The sequence below is a fragment of the Canis lupus genome, chromosome 4 (assembly GCF_011100685.1).
Source record: "Canis lupus familiaris isolate Mischka breed German Shepherd chromosome 4, alternate assembly UU_Cfam_GSD_1.0, whole genome shotgun sequence".
Taxonomy (NCBI): domain Eukaryota; kingdom Metazoa; phylum Chordata; class Mammalia; order Carnivora; family Canidae; genus Canis; species Canis lupus.
The window spans coordinates 6,609,140-6,615,139 of NC_049225.1; positions in this window are offsets into that span (position 1 = coordinate 6,609,140).

Sequence of the window (6,000 nt, forward strand, 5' to 3'; positions counted from 1 at the left end):
GGAGCCCGACTTGGGACTCGATCCTGGTTCTCCAGGAGCATGCCCTGGGCCGAAGGCAGCGCCAAACCGCTGAGCCACCCAGGCTGTCCTGTTCCTTTTAAATATTCAGCAGAAGGCCTTCCACGAAGAGACTGCTACTGATACATAGATGAACTAAGTGACCCATCGTATGGCCATCAGCATCACTTCCCCAGCCAGCCCCAAACTTGAGCAATGGTCTCCTGGATAAAAAGGTAATGGTAGTTAAAAGAGAAGACCTGCTTGGCCTCAGAAAGAGGACCTACCATTAACAAGTCAGTAGCCATTGCTTTTTCTAATTTGTCTGCTTTGCCAATAATAACCTGCCCTGAATTCCTGACATGGCTCCAGGGACCAGGCAGTTTTCTGGTGGCAAGAAAAATAATTATGCTGGAAACCTTCCATCATCGAGAGGGCCAAGATTAATGTTGAATCTGTTATCTTGCCTTCAAAAACAGAGGAAAGCAAGGGAATAAAGGAATTTTTAGAGGTGATAAAAATGTTCTATATTTGGATCACAGTGGTGATCATATGACTCTATACACAGTTGACCTCTGAATTACATGGGTTTGAACTGCACAGGTCCACTTACATATGCATGGATTTTTCCCAACAAATAATGTACAATACTGTAAGTGCATTTTATCTTCCTTATGATATTCTTAATAACATTTTCTCTAACTCTCTTTATTGTAAGAATATGGTATAGAATACATAGGACATACAAAATATGTGTTAATAGGCTCTTTGTTATCAGTAAGGCTCTGGTCGAGAGTAAGCTATTAGTAAGTAGTTTTGAGAAGTCAGAAGTTTTTTTGACTGCATGAGGGTTTGGCACCCCTCACCTCTGTGTTGTTCAAGAGCCAATGCAAATTGACCAACAGTGCCACAGTATGTTTTGGCACTGCTTGCAAGATGCACTCTGGGCTCTAACCAGCCGGAAATACATGCTGCCATCTTATTAACTGCCAGAGAATACAGATCTCAGAACAAAACACCGAAATGGAAGTGAAGCCTCTCACCATTTTGCCTAATGACTCACTCAAAATTTTTGTTCTGAATTCCCATGTGACTGAATTCTCTTGATCTGGGGATATTAGTACTAAAGAAGGAATACTCATACTCAAGGTTTTGATGAATGGAAAGTTAAGACTGCTACCACATCATTAAAAGTGACTAATATGACGAAGGAAACTAGAAAAAAATAGTATGGGGGTGGGTGAGCTCTGGTCTCTCCAGACTCTGCCTGCTTCCTTTGATCATTAGTCACTATAGTTAGTATTGGTGATGTTACTACCATGCTGGGCAAGGGTGATTGAAACTGGAAGAAATTCTTGTATTTACATGGCAGGTCATGGAAAACCACTTGACACTCAGGCTGCATCATCAAAGTCTCAGGTCTTTCAGAACTGAAGGTTTAGGTTAACCTAATGCTCAAAGAAAGTGAACTAGTGAGGTGTTGACCAAGGTCAAAACAGCCTAAGGCTAGAACTATTTACAGAAAGCCCTGCCATGGACATTAGTGGAAAACCCCCAGGCTTGTCCTCCGACCAGATAAAGGAAGATAGTTCTAGTGTTGTGCACCTATATCATATTAATATTTCATGTTTATCATTTAATATTAAACTAAAAATCATTTCCGGTTGCTGATATATAATTCTGAGTATAAAACTAGGTTTATCATGTAACATGGCTGACTCTCTACATTCAAAATCTAGATTGCCAAATTTCAGGTATGCCTCCGTGAGATTACTGTAGAGGTAAAGGAGAGCCTCAAATTTTTATTCTATTGCTTATTTCATGTATATCCTTGCTTTGCAGTGGAAGTAAGTCCAAGGGAAAGCAACTGTGAACCTTGTCTTGGTTATTGTTCTTGGTTCTGGGTAAGGCATAATGGCAACATGAACTGAATGGAAGAGGAGGAAATCATCAACACCTGCTATGACCTCTTGCCCAACTCAAGAAATGAACACTAATGGCCTCCGCCACTATACTTTTGCTTGCTAGTGAAGTATCTGAGGAATGAATAATTACTACCACCATTTTATTAAACAAATTATTATTTACTATATTCCCTACACTATACCTTTTATTCCCATGACTTATTCATTCTGTAACTGGAAGCCTGTAGCTATTCTTTACCATTTTGTGGTAGTGTTTAAATGTACCCATGGTTTCCAGGGTTATTGTGATCTGAGACAAAATCACAGTGAACTAGCAGAGGAACTTAGGTCAAACTGACATTCTAGCCTAGGAACACAGGATCTCAATGACATTATTGAATCTCAAGGCAGCTGAATGTGACTTAGAGTTGTCTTTGGTTGGGGAAGTAATGTGCAAACTTGAGATTTTATGTGTGATAACGAGATTATGCTAGATAAAGCCATCTTTTAATATGTGTGAGTAAACATAAATGGGGGAGTGGGTAGCCAACACATATAATTCAAGAGAAAAATCCTGGGATGACTCCTTGGCTTGCAGCAATTCTCCCTATTAGAAGTTGTCCCTGACACCCATGAGTGGATTGGCAGCACTTGTGCCTTCTTATGTTAACTTTGGATCTCTGGCTCTACTTGAACAGAGTCCATCAAGTTCTATCTCTTAGAAACTTGGAAATTTATGAGAGGTGCACACAGATTGTGGTCTCTGGAGCTGAGTCATACTAATAGCCCTGCTATAGAAGAAAAGTCCACAAACAGAGCTCTCTAGAACATCTCTTGCTGTAGCTCTTCCCATCAAGGCTCAGTTCTTCACTTCTTCCCTGAATTTGGTGATATACACCAGTAACCTCTATTTTTGCCTGTTGAACTACCGAGAGTCAGTTTTGGTTATTTGTAACCAAAAGAACTATATAGAGAATAGAATTATAAATGTATATAGATTAGACTGATGTTATTTTATAAAGGACTTTAAAGTTCTGAAAATTCTCCTGAGGAATTTATGTATAGGTAATAATAACTAGTCTTTACTTCCATCTCAAGCTCTTCACTAGGCACTTTCCCTGCAATAACACATGTCCGAAAAAAAAATTAAAAAACAAAACAAAACACATGTCCGCACAATGGCCCTCTGAGGCTAATATTATTCTTTTAAAAAAATTGAAGTACAATTGATACACAATGTTACATTAGTTTCAGATGTACAACATAGTGCTTTGACGAGTCTATATGTTATGCCATGCTCCCCACAGGTGTGGCTACCATATCTAACCATACAACATTATTACAATAATATTGATGGGGCACTTGGGTCGCTCAGTCAGTATGGTGTCCAGCTCTTGATTTCAGTTCAGGTCATGGTCTCAGGTTTGTGAGATGGAGCCCTGTATCTGGCTCTACACTCAAGGGGAGTCTACTTGAGGATTCTCTCTCCCTTTTCTTCTACCCCTCTCCCTTCTCACACACTCTTCTCTCTCTAAAAACAAAACAGAAAAAAACAATACTATTGATTATATTCCCTATGCTGTACCTTTTATTCCTATGACTTATTCATTCTGTAACTGGAAGCCTGTACCTTCTACTCCCCATCATCAATTTTGTTCACTCTTCCACCTCCTCCCCACTGGCAACCACCAGTCTGCTCTCTGTAGTTCCAGGTCTGTTTCTACTTTTTGTTTGTTGTTTGTTTATTCATTTGTCAGAGGAGTATTGCTCTTACTCTATTTTACAAATAATTGTAGCTCAGAGAGGAAAATTAATTGACCCAACAGCTCACCTCTAGGTAAATGGTAGAAGTGGGATTAAAATTCAGGAACTCACTTATATAGTGAGTGAATGAAACAAGATTCAGCCCAGGACTTAGCAACTCTAAAACCTATAGGTTTAGCTATTAATTTATAATTTAAAAAATATCTATTGAATTCCTAATGCAATAGGAAGTAGAATGCTGTAGACATCAACAACTTGGGCTCTAGGACCAGAGCTTCTGTATTTGAATCCTGGCTCTCCTGATTTCAAGCTGTGTGACCTTGTGAAAGATATTCACCTCTCTGCCTCCACTTTCTTATCTTAAGGTAGGAATGGTAACATAACTACTTAATTGAGTTGCTATGAAAAATAACTCAGCTAATACACTTAAAAGTGGTTCAGGCTGTCCTTGGCACATCAGTGATAGCTATTTCTATGCTGGGAGCAGTGAGTAAGTCAGGAAATATTTCTGCTTTCATGTCCTGTGGGTGAAGATAGGGAGGAGGTTTCCTATTTAGACAGGCTGGCCAGGGGGAGGTTCCTCTGAAAAAGTGGCATTGCACCAAGTCCCGACTCTTGCAAAGAAATAAACCATACAGAGATTCTGGAGATGAGTATTTGGAGAAGAAGGAATAGCGAGTGCAGGTCTTGAGGTGGGGGAATTCGGCATGTTCAAAGAGTGGCCCGAGGGGCTGTGGTAGAGTGAGCAGGTAGAGATGTGGTAGGACAGGAAGTCAGAGAGGGTATCGAGGACAGATCCTGAAAGGCCCTAAAGGCCTGGGCAAAGAGTCTGGATCTTTTAAAAGCACAAACAGGGGCACCTGGGTGGCTCAGTGGTTGAGTGTCTGCCTTTGGCTCAGGTCGTGATCCCGGGGTCCAGTCCCGCATCTGGTTCCCCACAGGGAGCCTCCTTCTCCCTCTGCCTGTGTCTGCTTCTCTCTGTGTGTCTCTCATGAATAAATAAATAAAACCTTTTTTTAAAAAAAATAAAGCACAGACAGGGGCAATCAGAGAGTTGAGAACAGAAGAGTGACATCATCTGATTTTAGGTTTCAAGAGATCAGTCTGGCTGGGATAAGACATCCAGGGGCTGATACACAGAGGCCAGGGGCAGATTCAGATAATTGGCTGGGGGCTAGTAGTAATTCAGGCAAAAAATGATAGCATCTTACATAAAGGTGGTAGACACAGAGGTGAGGAGAAGTGGTCCAATTCAGGATATGTTTTGAAGATAGATCGTTGAGAATTTGCTAATGGATTTGCTGTGTGCTATGTAGGGAGAGAGAAATTAGTGACTTCAGTGTTTGGTTCCCATCAACATGTGGGTGCGATTCCTTTAAGCAAGATAGGAGATATTTCAGTCTTGATCCCTTTAGAAGAAAGAAATTGTACCGGTTATTTTTTTTAAAGATTTTATGTATTTATTCATGAGACACACACACACACACACACACACACACACACACACACACACAGAGGCAGAGACATAGGCAGAGAGAGAAGCGTGCTTCATGCAGGGAGCCTAATGCGGGACCTGATCCCGGGTCCAGGGACTCCAGGATCATGTCCTGGGCCAAAGGCAGGTGCTAAACCACTGAGCCACCCAGGGATCCCTGTACCGGTTATTTTAACAGAGGTAACTTAATATTAACATTTTAGTATTTTAAAACGCCCTAGGTACTAAATAACTGAAAAGGCAAAATGAGCACTAAAGTATCACTGGGGTTGTGCCCACGGGAAACAGGTACCTCTCGCAGGGCTCGGAAAAGTGGTGGGAATGATGATGCTTAGCAGCCTGGCCCATAGAGCCAACAGTAAGATAGAAAGGGGAGCTGCATTTTGCTGTCATCTCTCAGCTTAGAGGAAGAGCCCTGAAGAGTGAAGAGCTAGACCTTTGAGAAGGAAGAGACAGGTGGATGGTGCTGCTGGCCTTTCTATCAAGGTATAATGACATCTGGAAAAACCTCAGGCTGGAATTACTGCTGGAGTTGGAACGAACAGCGGCTCAGTGAAACAGCACTGTCAGGGTCACAGCGACAAGAAGAGGAAGCCAGGACAAGAAGAGATGGCAGACCAGAAGCAGGAAGGGTCCCCTTCCCCAGCCCCCTGCAGGTGGAAGTCTCCCTTTAGCATCCTCACTGGCAGAGCCTAAAGGAAAGAGGCTCCCAGAGCAGGAAGGGGGTTGGTGGAGTCCCAGCCCAAGCATCATAAAATAGTTGCTAGAAGGGTGGGGTCAAAGCTGAGAGATATCTTAACAACCGACAGAGAAAACTTGGTTGGGGGAGAGGGCATATTT